Here is an 18,063-nt window from a genome sequence, read left to right as displayed (position 1 = left end):
AATGAAACATGAGGAGGGTGCAGGAAGAGAAATATAAAGTTGACAGCTACATTAGCCACATCTAATCCATTCAGTTCACATTATTTTAAACAACAGGAGGCATAAACAATGTATCCTCATCCTGCAAATGTCTCCTGCAGCTAAAGCTATTTGATGCCAAAGTTGTGGAAAGACAGACTGTGGGGGATGCCAGAGGAGAAGGTAACAAATACAGACTACACACTGGTAGTGACGAAAGAGATGCTCTTTAAAAGAGGATGGAGGCTCTTTGAAAGCAAAGCCAAGCCTTAATGTGTGTTTATCAGCAAGCAAGGCCAGATCCTTCAAGAAGTCTTGATTAGTTCGCACAGTCAGCCACTGTCACCTGGCAACCACAACCAAGCTTTTTTTTAAAATAGCTACATCTTGAGGCTGTTACAATATGTTCATGTCCTTCTTAAAGATTAATTAGTTTTATTGTAACATCAAGTGCACTCCACAGCACACTGTTACATAGATGCATTTAAAATAATATGGTTCCTGTAGTTTCAAGCAGCCTGGGACAGAAGGAGTGAGTCATTCTGAATAAAGTACAGACATGTTCCAGTGCTTCAGAGTCCACAGTGATGCATAATGCATCAGAAAATCGAATCTCAGTCAGACAACAACTCTTCAGTGTCCAGCTGGTTGACCCCAACCACCCTCCCCTCGCCCACTCAGGCCACGCTCTCTCTGGCCTTTGCACCAAGGCAATTGGCCTCTGTAATTACAAAAAGGAAATGCTGCCTGTGATTGTCACACTGTAAATTCTGTGAGGGTTATATCAGATGAACATTTAAACAAGGTTGTTGAAGAAGTAACATTGTTGAATTGCAAATCATCTGCGAATCACTGTTTTGTTTTTTTCAGTGGTATTTCAATATCAGCACTAAGTACTCATTAGTTGCTGACATAATTCATCTTATTATGGCAATAATTTGCTTCCATATTTTATGGCAAATGTAGTTTTTTCTCTGTCTGCATCAAATACTGAGCCCAGGATTGAATACTGCCTTCCATGTTACTCTAAATGTAACAGTTTTGTTTGTTTGCCATGTTACACTCACTTTTTAATGAGAAGCTGCCAGGATTTACCTGTTTAATAGTTTAGCGACTTACTCTCACACAGTTCTGCAGTTTGTACACTTTGCTTTGACATCATTGAACAGCAACGGTGTCCACTCGACAGGTTACGCAAATTATTTCCTGTAAATCAATATGCAATTTAAACCCTTTTACAGGAGACAATCAGCTTATAGCCAGATATAATGACATTTATCAGCAGCTGGAGTTTGCTCAGTTGTCATGGAGATGGTTAATTAGTGCTATCACATGCCCTTAATATGACATTTTTGGTCAGACATTAACAGACAGTCACATATGGATCAAGAAAGTAAGAAAGTATGAACTGCTTTTGAATCCCCAGCAGGAAAGTAGCAGTGAAGACCACTACATAAAGAGGTTACAGTTACTGAATGCAAATACACTGAACGGCTGTTGCTGAAAAATGTTGGTCATAAATAGCATTAAAACTGGGGTTCGCTGTAATGAAAATCTTAGTGATTATAACTTTATGAAGTGATAAAATCTGCATGCCCTCTGCTGTACTGGGCTACAGAGTGCAGCACTTAATAGCAGTTAGTATATGTACTGTACATTGCTTGATTTGAAAAAGACTGATTTAGTGCAACAGGCTCTTAATTTGATAATTACTATAAAACTGACAGACACACTGTTTTTGAGAAAGTGTGCACATGTATCAATGAGGTGTCTTGTGGAAAGAAAAAAGGGATCTCCCAGGGGTTGTTATTGACTCACAGAAAGCCTGCTCCCTCATCTGCATATAGCACTCACTGTTGTAGGCTGCTTCAGTGCCCCTATGATAAATGAATCAGATGGTGTGTCAGTTTGCTTCATTTAATTATGTGCTTTTTGGTTGAATCCTATGAATTAATCATTTGATTAAATGCAAATGACGAGAAAAATGTGTTGAGCTGACTGGTAACAGGGATGTGTTTTTACCCAGTGAGACTTTTGTTTATTGGAACAGGCTGGTAAAGAAAGGCGAGCAAGGAGAGAGGAAAGCTTTGGCAAAATGAGCTCACCACAGGGTGCTCCATTTCCCAAAACTGGTTGTTGACCTCCATCTTACAGGGTGTGAGTGTATAACAAGCTCCCAGGAGAACAGCACCTGAAAATATGCCTGTTTAATATTAGTCTTTTATCTTCAGAGGTAGGTGGATTCTGTACCTTTTGTTTTGGTTATTCATTAATTTGCAGCAGCGCTTGCCTCAAAAGAGAAATCAGTTGAACTTTGACCTGTCTTTGATTTCCCCAAAATACATTCATTATTGCCAACATTTTGTGCTCCCCTGTGTTCACTGAAGCACCACTCCAGCTCCGACTGTGCATGTAGGATGCACTTTATCCAGTTCTGTCACTAAAACAGATAGTTGTAAAGATGTTTTCTGGAATTAGACAGCAGTAAAATGAGAGGGCAGTAAAAGGAAGTGGTAGTGAATGTAACAACTGCTGCAGGCAGACACATTCAGACATCCTGGGAGGAAACCACAATGCCTGGTTTCCAAGCACACAACTATTGACTGTGACAATGTTGAATGAAACGAAGATGTGAAAAACCTGAAACCTGTGGACATAAACCACTATAACTACTGAACATAATGACCAGCCGCTACAAAAAAATCCTGCAAAATAACTGGTGTTAAGCTACATGATACAGTTAAATGGCATTGGTGTTGTATTCTTCTGTGTTATTATGGATGTACACGGTGGTACACATCGTATTAGGTTTGTGGTGTTGATAGCATCCCTATGGGAGTCCTTGTTTTACTACTCTACTATTTAAGCTGCTATTTATTGTTTACTGTGGTCAATTTAACAGTGTCTTTTATCTCAGTGTGGTTATATGACATTCTGAGATTTCAGTTTTCTTTCGTTTTTTTTGTACGACCTCCACCCAAGCAAAATCCTATCAATCAAATCTTTAGTCAGTCGTTTTGAAGCCTGGGGTTTAACACCAAACTACCAGCTGTTTTTAGACAGAAAATCCATAACAAAACACTGACTGTCAGTAAGAAACAGGAAAAGAACAGCGAGCCAGTCCAACTCTTTGTCTCTCTTTAACAGCATCACCTCTCGTCCTATTCTAAACTCTCAAACACCCCATGACATAATTATTACTGCATGGATCAAAAGTGTTACTTCAACACAAAATGCACTTAATTTATGACTCCATGAACACTGCTATTTACTTCAGGACCCAATTAAATTATCTGATAGTGTAATAATTGCAACAGTAATTAGCGTTTATTGTAATTACAGGGCACGATTCAGATGGATTGCTCACCAGACGATTCAGGCTATTCAACTCAGATCTATCTGTAGGCTGATCATATATTTAAAAACATCCTGTGCTTCTACACTCAGCATATCCCTGCAATGTGAATCTCAATTAGCAGATGTGGGAAAACTGTCTAAGAGGGATAAATATGGCTCAAATCATGGGAACAATAACTGGTTTGAGCGATATTTTTAAAGCAACCCAGTCATGTGATGCTGAGATAAACCAAAGCAAGGGTAGATAGTAGTGAAAGCTTGGCCTGCTTATCGATGCATATGTACAGCTGTGCTTGTTTATGTGTGGCAGCTCCAAGATAACTCGCACCGTCTTATCTCCCGTTGCGCTATCAAAGAACTCAAGCACAATTCAACAGATTTAAAGCAGCATCTGGCTCCCTGTTACACCCGGGCCCTGAGGAAAACCATCGCTGCTGCCTACTTCAGACTATTCCAAAAACAGGGGGAATAGTATAAAACAAGAAGACATCTGTTCTTTCATCCAAACCACTACTACAGAAGTCATCAGCTAGTGAATTAACATTAACAGGTATATCTCATTTCTTTCCCAGTGGTTTTAAATTTGACATGAATGAAGCTCAAAGGATGTGAACTCTTTCATCTGAAGCTGATGAAGCCACCATGTAATGTGTTCTGTACGCTCACAGAGACGTCACTCTCATCATGGCTGACACTTTCTTAACAGACTCTTTTGTATTCAATTATGTCACACCATTCAACGCCTGTGTTTGTTAAGCTCATTAATGCAAAACTGCAATTTCCTGCTGAACACCATTAAGATAAAATATTAGAACAAGCAGCTGATAAACACATATTATGCGTATCATGGGCTTTTAAAATTTGCAGCAGCCCCAGGCGGCTGATATCGAATGCTGTCGCTAACTAACCCCAACCTGATTTAAATGAAGTACCTGCAGAACTGTTTAATTTGAAATAGAATGACAGCTGCATCCATGCAGGCGCACACGTAGGCATCATGAGATCACGCCGCAGTCGACATTTTCATCCCCACCGCAAGTATGAGCAGAGTCTCCGAGGCACTCTGACATTTCCATATGAAATACATCTGGTTTGCTGTGGTTCCAGAGCAACTTCGAGCTCAACATCATCACCACACACCTCCCTCCCCTCCTCCCTCCCTCCCCTCCCTCTGCCTCCTCCTCAAGGCTGTTTGTTGCGAAAGCATTTGCAGGTTCAAACAGAAACGTTAGATTAAGCCCGAGGGACACAAACACCATCGCAACAGGAGCAAATTGGGAACTGAATGAAAGAAAAATCAATTATGCCAAAACCCCTTATTAACAATTAGTTCTGGTGAGGGGGCTTTCTCTGGCCTTTGTTGTGGCTGATTGTTTTGAGAGTGGCATCCTGGGCAGCTGGGGTTGTTTGTCTGACTATTGTCTTCAGTACTGATTGTCTCCGCCCAAAGGGGGGAATATAATTTCTACGTCTCCAAGTTTTACAGGAGACAAACTCAAACTATGGGGGTCACAAGACTGCGACATTACGAGCGATGGGTTAACTCATAAATGATGGCCAGTAGGGTTTTTCATGAGGTTTTGAACATGTGACTCAACTGTTTACTCAAATTTAGTTCACTTATTATAGTTAAGTGATGTGCAGAACAGAGACCTTTAAAGAAGATGTGTGTGTATTCTCTGAAAGCTGTTAATTACAGTAAATGTCACCACACTTGTACTTGAGGAAATCTTAAATGTAACATTTCATAAATGTTGGCATTTTAGAGGCTATTTGAAAGTTTTCGCCACATAAAGCACAGTGTATTTTACAGTCACCCACTGTGAAAAATGTCTGCAGGATTGTCACTTAAGAGTTTAAAACACTTGTCTAGTTTGAAGAATGAACTGTAATAGCAATTAACTGTAATAACAGGTGACATTATAGCCCCAAAATCTGGTCATACAATGACATTTTCTGCCAATAAAGATGACCAACTATCACCATGCACCCTCCTGTGCCACATTTAACTCTGCTCTGCTGTTTAATTGCACACCAATCAGAGTTAATTTACCACTTAAAGAAGGTAGCCAAATTACAGATAAATTAAATTACAGATTAACTAGAGTGATGTAGCAGGACTACAAACTCTTCAGTTAGCATGCTTCAACTGCAAATACCATAACTGTCATACAAATCTAGGAGTGCATAACACCAAATAAAGATGAACAGGCCTAGAAGGCAAAAGGAAATATAAATAAAATACTTGAAAACTGCTTTGAAAGATCATTTGTTCCACTGTAAAGATTTTATCCTTTCGCTTTCAAGCTGTTTTTCTGCTGCTTGCAGAGAGCTGACCTTTCCTTTAGTCGCCACTCCTTATCATATCTTGTGTCGCCTCTGATCTGCTTTCATGTGGCAAAGACAGATCACTCAGATAAACTTTTTCTGTACCTGGCTAATAAAATCAACGTCTGATCAGCTGTTTCTGTACACGAGGCAGCTTCAAAGTTGGGAACACAGTTCAGCTCACTTATCTGTGTAGAGGACACGGCTGATCCGCCCCGGGGCCCCTGCGGGCAAAGCTGGGCGACCCCTAACATCCAATCACAGCTGGCGAGAGGCTGGTTGGGCAATGATGAGCAGCTGGCTTTGTCACATTAGCCGTGACCGTGTGTGACCCCTCGGGTGGCTTGGCAGGCTGTTGGCTTACCGAGAGGCTCGAGAGTTAGCTCGGCATGGGGATCGGGGGAGGGAAATGAGCCGGAGAGGGCGCTGTCTGCAACAGGACGCCAGTGGACTATGAGAAGAGGAGGGACACTCAAGCATGCTTTTCTCCTCAGCTCAAACTGGCTGCCAGCCAACCGAAGCAGATGTTATATGCTGATTTGGTGACTCGGGTGCTCCAGGAGGGTTATTTATAAAAACGGTCTCATGGTCAAATGTGATTTTTGCAATGTGGTAGGCAGGTAGAAGAAGTGTTTGTTTACAGAAGCTAAAATCCTGGCTTGAGATGCACACCTTTGCTTTCCTTGCGGCAGTGTTGGGGTTGATAGAGCTTGTGTGACGTATGGCTTACACAAGGCACGCTGGGATGTAGAATAAGTAGTAAAAAGTCTTCCAAATCAGTACTTTGCTTTCCTAATCTAAGGTTGAAATGAAACAACCTGAAATATATTTTTAAAAGGACAGGACAAAGCTAACAAGCAGGACATTAAAGGTAATTCTAATGGGAGTCCTGCCAGACAAAGCCATAATGTCAGGATGGTAATACCCAAATGTCAACGGGAGATATAACCTGTGAACAGAGGTTAAACCAGGCAAAAAGAATCCTTTCATTTGGTCCAGTGACCACAAATGGAAGGTAATTATCCTAAAGCATACTGAAATCTCATGCTTAACTGACAGGATACTTTTTAGTGCTAAAAAAGAGCAATATTTGAGAACATGATTTAAACATGTCAGCTAAACTGGTGTGGAATATTTTACAGGACGATGAACTGAAGCCTGAAAAATGTACTTGTGATGAAAGTGAAGATCAAATTGAAGTAAGAGCCCCAGGCGTGACTCCCCCTGCTGAGAGGAAAGAGGGAAAGGCAGAAGATGTGAAAGGACAGGAAGTGGACAGAGGGGAGTGACAGCGATAGGAGCAGCAGACAGGCCAGTGGTCCCCAATTATTTCCACATCTCATTGGTCCCTGGTCCCCTGTTTCCAGACTCTATGCTAAGCTAACTGGCTGCCTGCAAAAATGTTGAAATATTCCTTTAGCTGCAACCAAAATGCTCATGTCTCATACTGACGGGTGTGTTCTCTGTGCATAGTTAAAAGCAGAGAGGGACTGCTTTGAGGCTTCAACTGTGAGGAAGCTGCAGGCATCGAGTTTGCATTAACATTAATTTAACATTTCAAAGTGGACTTAGATTAAAGTTCTGACAAAGCAAGACAATGGGGAACAGACCGGAAAACACCAAGGATCTATCCGTTAGATGAAAAAACAACAGTAATGTAAAACAAAACTCCACATGACAGCGACATTATGCAGGAGCTAAGCAAAGCCTTGTGCTTCTTATTAGTCAGTCTCCCTTTTCTATCCTAGAGGGTACGTTTACTCTCCAGTCCATTTTAAGTCAACCCTGCTCACTTTGATGAGACAGAGTTACTACAGAGGGCCGCAAGACAGAAAGAAAGCGCTGTGAGAAGTGACAAAACTACAACACGCTTCCATGGAAATGTGTTCAAAACAATGTTGAATGAAGTGACCCCTTTGTCACTGGATTCTTTACACCACTGTTCGCTCATGATGGATATCAAACAGCTATAAAGTGTAGCCTATAGCAGATGTGTGCAGATGTAAAAAAAAAAAGAAGATATGAGCAGAAACACCTGCAGGGTGAATATAGTATCACTTAAAGGCTGACTTATACTGATTCAGTAAGGTGAATACAGAGACAAAACTATAAAAAGGAGGATTTAATCATCTACATTTTAAAAGGAGCTACCGCTGTCTCAAATATCCCTACTAGGTTTTAAAGTACATTATCACAGTGACTCATCAGCAATTATTTCTGCTGAATTCTCTGTCATATATGGTGCTAAAAATGTATTAGAAATACCATTGTTGCCATTATTTCAAGGAGAGTCTTGAGGTAAAGTGGGAAACAGATGTTTCACACACATACAGCAGCTCTGGAGAGCACTCTCAGCACTAATGCTGTTATGTTTCTCACCATATGTGCATCATTTCGGTCCAGAAGTTTGGGCTTTTTATGGCGACATTGTGTTGTTCAAAACAACTACAATGACTGACCTGATAGGAGCAGCTATGATTAAAACTATGTTTATGATTAAAACAAAAATAGTCCAGTCAGTCCCAGCTTTGTTTCTTTGTGACTGTAGCCCAATATAAACACTGGATAATAGTCAAAAATGATTAGATTTATAATTTGTAGCTGTTTAATGTTACTTTGCAATCATTTTTCAATTATTTAGCAATTTAAAACTCACTTGCAAATGGAAAAAAATAAACTGTTTAATGAACTCACCAATAATCATAATATAGTATGTAATTATTGTTCATAAAACTAAATGTTCCATCTCAGAAACTATTTTTCTTGTTGACTGGACACCATATTTATTTACCATATTTATATCTATGTAGGCAGAGAGAGGATTATTCACTATTTAAATACTGAAATGGTTAAGATAAATAACTTTAAGAGTCTTTAAGACATAAAGGGAGGCTGGCTCCATCTCCACTGAGTTAGCTGCACATGGATGATTCATGTGTATTTAGAGACATACAGCCATTTCTATTTATGTAGTGCATCAGCGATCATTCTCAAATAGCATCTGTCACCTTTTCAGAGGGTGGACGTCTCATTTTCAAGCAGGATCCATACAACATATTAAGTAATGGATGTGGGTGTGTATGTGTGTCTTGCTGCCTTTGTGGGTTGCATGGTCTCTAAAATTAAAGTAAGTTAATTTAGCGGTCTATTGAGTAGTCCATTCTATTTCCTATCACATCCCAAGGTGACAGCATGATACTCTATAATACACTTTCATGTTGTTTTGAAGAGAGAGCAGGAAAGAAAGGGTAAAGGCAGGGAAGGGGGGCAAAGAGATGGCTGGTGTGTTTGCTCTGTCCTCTCCTCATACACTATAGTGCTTTCTCTCACACAACCTGCTATTACAGCCCCTCTAATCAGATTTGCCAAGCAAGGCCAAATGCAGGGCGCCTATCTTGACTACCTTAACGCAGGAAAGGGGGCGAGCCATCCGAACCCCTCTTTGGACAGGCAGCTGAAATAACAGTGATCACTCCTGACAGCAGTGCATGAGTGGAGAGTGCACTCACATTTGGCACAGCGCTCAAATGTCATTTCACCTTCGCCGCACACTAAAAGGTGACAGGCTTCATCCTTCTTGCTGCGCGGACAGGTTGGCCGTAGGCGACGACTCTGGGGATGTACACCAAAAGTATTGCAAAATGAAATGACTCAGAGTCAGTGCCCTGATTGACAGACCCCAAAATGAACAGATATGTTAATGATACATAATGAATGTCACTAGGGTAAGCCTGAAATTCACATGTGCTGTGTATAATTAGATAATATTTGAAGGCAAATTGCTATGTTGATGGGATAATGCAGCTGAATCAATAGCAATAACACGTCCAATAGCAGGTCAAGTATCATCTGAAATATTGACACCTGTTAGTCTGTCATTTAGGATGTTCGCACGGTTTCAGACAGATCCAAATAAAATGTGTGTTTCAAAATGTGAGGGTGGAAACACGAGCAGCTCTGCTACGTATGAGCATTAAACTACAATAACAATGTGCACCACCACATGAAACAGGATTTTCTCTTTGAAGTAACCACATCACAGTTAGAGAGCTGCCACAGAAGACTGTCATATTAAGCTAAATTGCCAATTAACAGCTATAGAACAAGCTCTTATAAGCGTGCAGAACAGAGGAAGGAAACTGACAAAGTTATCACAAAGGCAAATAGTTAGTGCTGTAATTGCAGGTGCATCAACAACAAAACACATTTCATGAGAAGACAGTCGTGATATGAACATATCCCAAACAACACTGATTAATACAATCTCAACAACATGGATTCACTATGACTTAAAGGGAAAACATTCTTCTTTTTTACCCCACAATTTTAATCTTAGTTTAAATATCATTCCTCCTGGGTATGATCGCATTTTAGTTACACAGCTAACTTGCTAACAGGACTATGTTATGGATGCATCACAAACACACAAACACACAAACACACACACAAAAATTAAACTGAAAGTGAGCTCAACTGTTAAACTACTGAAAAAATATTGTAAAAGTCAAAGTTTAAGTATTAAGTTTGATATTTTATCTTCACAATAGGCACAACTATCCTATATATCAAATGTTTGTTTATAACCTGCAGAGTGTAATCACTGGACTGCTTGGGCTGCTGCCTTACTGGACTTCATTCCAGAGATGTCACAAATGTTATTATACCATAACTAACAGGAACCATGACCAGAACGCAATGCACACAATCTTCTGCCTCAAAATAGCCCACAAACTGAACGCCAAGCAGTGCCTCAGTGCCTCAAACTGTGTCTGTACTGTCAGTGCATGTAATATATTTTGAGTATTTAGAAGCAAAGTACTGCTAGTGCAAACAGTACTAGGAAGTATATGTACAGTGCAGTATGCAACCCTTCTCTGCTTTCCATTCCATCATTACTGACTGTAATAGTCCACACTTGCACCTTTCACAACATTTGCAAGCTAATGCTGCTTAAATCTGTATATTACTGTGCAGTCAGAGCAAATGTTATATGCTATGATCTTTACACAACTGGACAGAAGTGCCATCAAGCCCCATGCATCTAAGACCATCACCTTAAGACACTCAACCTGCTACCTGAGTCATTTTTCATCCTCCTTTCGACATCTGTACAAGCTGAAAGAAAGGAGGTTTCACGAACAGCAGGATAAAGTGAAAAGCCGTCACACCAACCTTCCTGATCCTCACATCAAAATATCACTGAACCTTCACAGGGTGTTGTGGAGCGCTGGGTGTAGAGCAGATTTCCAATTCCTTCATCTCTCAAGAAACTGGAGGCTTTTCCCTTTGAAGATGTGATCCAATCTCCCACTGCATGCGGCTGTGGAGGACTGAAGCTGTTCTAAAGGCAGAAGCTGACCCTGTTTTTTTACAGCTATATTCATAGGTACAGTAGTTAGGAATTATATTGTCTTCTGCTCCTGTACATTCTCAGCCAGGGTTGAAAAACTTTGAGGACACGTAGGAAAGTATTCCAACTGTCAGGTTTTATGAGGCTTTAGTGGATTTGCTTTTTCGCGAACCTGCACTGTGATTAATACCCGCCCACAGTCAGGCCTTTTATTGTGAAATTAATTCACACTGTCAGCTCAGCCATTGTGAGGTTATATCAGTTACGTCACATGGATTTTCATTTTTCTGCAGCTGACCACTAACCCTACCTTAACAAATAACTCACAAGAACTATGTTTTGGCTTTTGGACAGTTTGATGCATATTCTGCTGTTTAACCTCTATTCGACTCAAAGAACAATGTTCATCTTTTCATATTATTTCGTGTAAGTGATTGATACAGCAGAGGAAGGAGACAATGAGATAAGGGGCACAGTATCAATCATCATTTGCAGAAGGTCATTGGTGTGGACAGTGAAACCGCTCTGTCCCTTCTCTTCACTTTTAAATTTAACGTCCAGTCGACTTTAAGAGTCTGGACTTTATGGGAAAAGATCCCACAGTGATGAGGCAGGTACATTAATAAACCTGACCTTCAGAATGATGATTATTCTTCTATTTCTTCTAAGGATCTTGTATGGATGCGGTATATGTTCTTTAGCACAGTTATATTGCATAAGCCTATTGATTATGACTATTTAATTAGTTTGACCTGCTGGGATATCACATTAATGTACAGCCAGGGAATTAAGACCAATACTAAAAAAAGTTTCCTACAAGTAATGAAAACAACAGTAGCCTCTTGCTCTTAACAAATATTTTCATGCTCTTATCTACCATCTGCTGCTCTGACAAGGTGTTGCCTCTCTGTGATGGTTAATTATGTGCTGTACCCCAGCTGTAATGCATTAGTGGAAGTGCTCCTCTCTAGTTCAGGCAGTGAACTCAACCTTTAATGCTGTTAAACTGATTAAACCTTGGCTCAAAAGTTACCAAGTGTTGAGCATAGCTCTAACTTCATCCATGAGTAAAGATTTTCACCTTATTGTTGCCCAGAAGCAAGAACAGACACTGGTAGTAGAGAAAAACTCTTGTGATTCTTTCTTCCAAAGTGATAGCAGGAAAGTGTCTTAAGATGCAAATCCTCTAAAATGGCTAAAACATGTACTGAGTGTTTCATATGCTGTGTATTAAATCTTGCAGAGATTAAGAAGAAGTATCACAATCCTGTTTTGAATTTGCCACTTGATTAAACCTGCAATAACTAGCCACTAGGGAGCAGCAGAAACAAGCTGTAAACACAAGACTGGCATATTAATCACCTTTTAAGTTAACAGTGGCAAACTTATAAGTAAACAGTTGCCTATTCAGGTATCCAGCAGAGAAACATTAGCATTAATTTCTGGCTACATGACAAATGTTAGTCAAATTTTCATTCTCCTTTTAGCTCTGTTTTGGGCACCACTTTTGAGGAAAAAAAATCAGTCTCTTTGCTTAGCTGGGGACATGGACATCAGGGCTGTCTGTATAACAGTCCACATACATTTTGGGCTTTGGACCTTTGTGAACACAGACAAGTGAGAAAATGTACTTCACACAGAAAGTATAGTTTTATCTTTATCCAACACCAGCTCCACTGAATTTCATTTCAGTATTTGATTGAAGACATTGCTTTGTTCTGGCTTTAGTAACTGATAAAGTCAAACCAGTAACCACCAAAGTAAAACCAGGTGTAGGAGTATGACAGCGAACAGACCTGTTTTACCAGAGCTTAGTAAATTCAAAATTGCCAGTTAAGCAGTATTGCTCATTGATTGCTCACAAGGGACTAATACAACCACAGATATTAAACAGATATCTGTAGAAACTGTACAGCAAACATGTGACTGTATCACCAAACCATGGTATAAACATCTCTGACGAGCTTCAGAGACAGGGAAGAAAATAACTGCACTAGTCCTTTAATGTCACTGCACTCCTCTGATCAGCCTGGACATCATCTCATGTATGATCCAAAACCTGAAACTCTCTCTCTCTCACACACACACACACACTGCTTCAGTATCTGAATCTGTAGCTGTGTTACAGGATTTCAGCATTAATCATTTCTGAAGCATTTTTTCAACCCCGAAGTCAGTGCTGCAGAGGTAAAACACTGGATCCTAAGCAAAGTCAATTACGATGTCTCATCACATGGCAAGTAGTGAAAAATCATTCAAAACATCAGATGGACTGAAATCACGACGTGTTGCTGATTCACGATGCGGCAGTAACCCTATCGTGGATCTGAATATAGATATTTCATCTTGGCTGGATGCTTCCCCTTTGATAGTCTTATGCATATTCATTAGCCGTGATATCCACCAGAAGGTTATTATCCATAAATGTCACTCTGTAATTAATTAATCCTGTCTGCTGGTTGCTCTCCCTGCCTCATTAATGAGCCAAGTCTAGCTGATTGTATTCATATTCATGTGTCCAAATATACAGCTCTATTTCGGATTCAGATGCCAGAATATTTCACTTCATTAGCAGCAGGAATCGCCGGAGGGCCATTTGACAGGCAGGATCTGCGTACTGAGTTTCCTGTCAGCGGCGTGCACAGGATCCCGTTTGTCTGTTTGGGTTGTTACAGTAATGGGGGAACACACGGCTCTGGAGTCAGAAGTGAGTGAGTGCCTTGGTCGGTGAGGCAAAGTTTACTCACATTCGAATGAAAATCACCTTCGATGGGTAATGCAGTCCAAGGAGACAATTATGGGGGTAATTTTGTGCTGTTTAGCAAATTGATTTTTAAAGCTACCCCAGAGGCACATCTATTACTGTTGGTTTGAGTTTTAATAAAAATCCAATATGAATTTGCACAAAGCCGAGAGGAGTAACTCTGGCACATTAGGCTAATAGAGAAGAATACCACAGCTCACCAATGGCTTGCAAATAGTTTGACATTTACCCTGCCATGCACTCAATCATTGGGTGAGAAATTTATCCTTAGGCTCTGCTCAGTTATGCGTGGTGCTTTCTGCAAATGGTAATAATCTATATAGGCTTTAAGGGACACTGTAACACATGCTCTGCTGATATGTGGCCAAAGTGTGTGCTTAGCAGGATGGCTTAGCACTAAGAGAGATAGCATCATAATTGGAAGCTCACATGTCAAATCCCCCGACACTGGCCGGGTGCAAAGTAAAAACATTAAACCTCCTTCTCGCATACTGTCGCTTCTGATAGGAACATCAGCGAAATGTATAAAACATAAATGTAAATTGAACGACTTGGGCAGAGGGCTTCTTTTGTGTGCCCAAGGCCTCTGATTTAAATCGCTAACAGTTGGGTCTGTTAAATTAAACTACAATCCCCCAGCAGTTTGTGTAAGCCGTAGAGTTTACTGGTTTGCTGGTTGGGTATAATGTTTAAATGTGATGGGAGAGCTTGGCTGCTGATATGAGACACAGGCAGGCTGTGGGACACATTTTTTGAAACTATGGCTTATATTTTATCATTACATCTGCATGCCCAAAGAGCCGTGGTTAAACAGAACTTCTGGTATAATTTTAAGCATTTTCATAGCAGAATAAGCAACTCAGGTTCAGCATTGTTGGACTCACTGCGGACAGTTTGATTTAAAAATAGGATAAAAATCAATTTAGCACAACCAGATATATCATCTTTTTTTCCACACATGCTATTTCCTGGTCAGAACAATACAGGAGGCTTATACTTTTATCACACACAGGTGCTCTGAGCTAAATGATGAGTTTAGAGTGTCAACATGCTAACATATATTAATTAGCACCAAACACAAGGTGCACCTGAAGCTCATGGTCTTTAATTTTACAGCTATTTAGTCATAAACCAAAATATCTGACAAATATGAAGTTACAGTATCACTAAAGTTATTAGAAGGGGGACCTGAACATCCTGAATGTCTGTAACTGTCCACACAATCATCATTTCACTCAAAATCACAGCTGTCAAGCCAGTGGTGGCGCTAGAGAAAATCATTAAAGTCATTAGGATTTATCCTCTGGGCCCTGTGGATATCTGCAGCAACTTCTGTGCCTTTATATCAAATAATTGTTGAGATATTTTACCCTAGAGCAAACCTGACTGACACTGGCATTTGAGGAGCCATGATTAAAGAAAACAAACAAAGAAAAGCTGACTGCAGAGAGCTTAAAGTGAACTAAATATAACACATACAATTACATAAATAGAGGGCAAATTACTTTTGATTGCTTTGTTTTTTCCCAAGATTACTGATGTTAAAAGCTACTAATTAACTGTGAAATATCTGGGAAAATGTCATCAAGACCTCTCCAGCTCCCACAAATGATGCCAGGTGTTACATAATATAAGTCATGCTGTAAAATGTGTGTGTGGTGGTCATACCTTGAGGTCCTTGAGTGCTGCATGTTGTGGTTAACAATGATGAGAGGGAGTCTCAGTTATTCTGCTGTCAAGGTTGAAGCTCTGGATTTTCCTGGAAGAAATCTGTAATATATTAGGCACATATTTCTTTTTATCAAATCTGAGCACACAGGAACATCTCAAAAACACTGTCAGCAGGCTTAAATCAAAGCTGTTGTTTTTAGTCCCTAAAAAAAAAAAAAAGAAGAAATCTTAAGTTTTGACTGGAGAGCGACGTACGCAAGCTCATTAATCCTAAAAGTAATGAATCACAGTGATTAGCTGACATTAGCTGTCTTTAATCAAGCTTTATGGTTAATTCACTTCCACACAACAACTCAGAGAGGACTTTGGGAATTTAGAGCACAGCAAACCATAGTGACTTTGAAATTTAAGAAAACTAAGTGTCTGTTTTTGTATTAAAGTGAACTGACAGCAGCAGTGCCATCAGGTATGTTCAGCTTTGTCAATTATTAGTTCTCCGATACCAAGTGAGCTCCAAGGCCGACAGCAAAACAAATACCCAGGTACAAGGAGAGAAATTCAGCAGGTAGAACAAAGAACCGAATCAGTTACTCACCTCTTGAAGATGGTTCTGAAGTCACACCGGACAACCCTTTTAAAAGAAGCTCACTTCCTGGAAAATGATGTACTGCCTGTTGAAACAGGATGTTGGGGTAGGGCCTATTTAGGTAACGGAACAAGTAGATCCTACACAGAAAATAGATCCTAATAGACATATAATTGCTCACTTTACTGTGCAGGTTTGGAGAACAATGAACACTAAATCTTTCATAGATGATTTAGTTAATACTGTCACACAAATATAGTTGATATATTTGCAGCCATCATGGTCTAAAGAGCTACACTAGCTCTGCTCTTTGTGCTGCTATTGTGCTCTGGATTTCTGGATCAATTTAATACTTGGTGCTGTTGTTATATTATTCACATTAATACCATGGCCAAGTGTAGATAAAAAGCCATATCACTATATTTCCAGCACAGCTGTTTCTGCAAAAGCCAAGTAATTACAACATTTGATTGTAATATAATGCACTAAGCATCACTAATTGATGATGTCTAATTGTCTAAGATTATCCTAGGGTGAATTTTTACTTTAAACTCAGCCAGCAGCAGGCCTGTTTTCTACAACACACACTAAGATTTAACTTTAGAAAAGAAACAGTGCCATAGATTAGTAGCACTATTAAAACTGCTGGTAAAACATTCTCTAATGTTCTATTTTACTCTGAAAGGCAGGATTTCTATTCAACCATGCATGCAGCAGTCACATGAAATATCTGCAAAAGAACCCACAGAGCTGTAAGTGAAATTTGCTTCATCACAGGCTGCTTTTAACTGCAAAAATGATAGCGCAACCTTGAATTATTTAGGTATATGACTGCTTATTAGTCAGTTGCTGGCATGAAATCCATTCATTGTGATTTGATTCCACCGAGTAAAGAAATTCATGCCAAGTGGTGCACTGAAAGTTCTCTATTGTACAAGGAAGTGTTCTTTCATCCAGCAGAAAAGGGTATTTCACAGCTCAGCTGTACACGCAGACTCAATTATGTCTCCTGTAGCTCAGAGCTTTATAACGGAAGAGTCCTCAATCACAGCACAGAGAGATAAAGTGACCAGCATACGTGCCTTCTTCAAAATTTCCATCTTAATGTATCTATCTGTGTCTAGCTGGATATCAAAAGGCCTTTCTCACATAAGCTCAACACACGTCATGTGTTTCTCTTTTAAGGCACTGTATCACTTTGAAAGAGTTACAACCTGAAGTAATTTAGGCCTTTTCCCTTGGAAAATCCTCCCGGTGTGTCCTTGAACGCCTGAGCCCGCGGTGCGAGCAGCCATAAAGCTCTCATTTGTCATCTGGATTGTGTCTCTGTTCCCTCCAGAGCTCGCTTGTTGGGACAAAGGAAGACACACTGTGAGGACTGTTTTACTGCTTGATGTTTAGTTGCTTTTAATAAGAAAATAGAGGTTGTGCGGTTTTGTTTTATTCCTCAGCAATTTATGTTTTCCACTTCTGCTCCCTGTTGTTAGAGAATAGTGTTTCCTGTGTGTGCTGCTCCGAAAGCTAATTTAAGAAGCTTCAGTGGGTGACGTGACCTCATCTTGAATTTATAAAACACAAGTCAGCAAGTTCCTGAAGATGTTAAGAACTCTCTGCCCAGTAGCTCCTCTTTGCGCCAGTTAATAGGGTTATATTGAGTTTGACAGATTTGAATGCAGGAGAAGACATGTTATGGCACATTCAGCCGTAGCCCCAAATGAATGAGGACGTGGGCATGTAATGGCTTTCATAGAAATGCTAAGTGATGCGTCTTTGCTGAACTTGCTGATAGAAACGCTTATGATAGAAATACTGGGGGGAAATGTCCCTCAATCTCAGCTACAGGAATCTGCTGAAAAGTCAAACACATCTTCTATGCACCAAAATGTGGCACGCTTCCAAGTGTGTTCACCTTTTCACCTTTTCTTGCAAGCCCTGAGGAAGCTGTTCTGCTCTCAGCATCTACTTTAAATATTTGCACCCATCCTTCAC

General features: G+C 40.0%; 1 long non-coding RNA gene across 2 annotated transcripts in view; it reads right to left on the bottom strand.

Moving 5' to 3' along the window:
• LOC108894895 (uncharacterized) overlaps positions 1-16,155 on the bottom strand; it is a 54,951-nt gene extending 38,796 nt beyond the window's left edge. The window contains exons 1-2 of one of the 2 annotated variants that reach the window (XR_001962885.2): positions 16,084-16,155; positions 15,486-15,576 (exon numbers count right to left, since the gene is read on the bottom strand). This is a non-coding gene — a long non-coding RNA (uncharacterized LOC108894895). Of the gene's footprint in view, positions 1-15,485; positions 15,588-16,083 lie in introns of both variants that reach the window. The other variant, XR_001962884.2, reaches the window with a different exon arrangement.
• Between the last annotated feature and the right edge of the window lie 1,908 nt (positions 16,156-18,063).

Source organism: Lates calcarifer, linkage group LG7_2, assembly GCF_001640805.2.
Source record: "Lates calcarifer isolate ASB-BC8 linkage group LG7_2, TLL_Latcal_v3, whole genome shotgun sequence".
Lineage (NCBI taxonomy): Eukaryota > Metazoa > Chordata > Actinopteri > Centropomidae > Lates > Lates calcarifer.
Note: the sequence above shows the minus strand (reverse complement) of the source record. Positions and strands in the feature narration are given on the sequence as shown.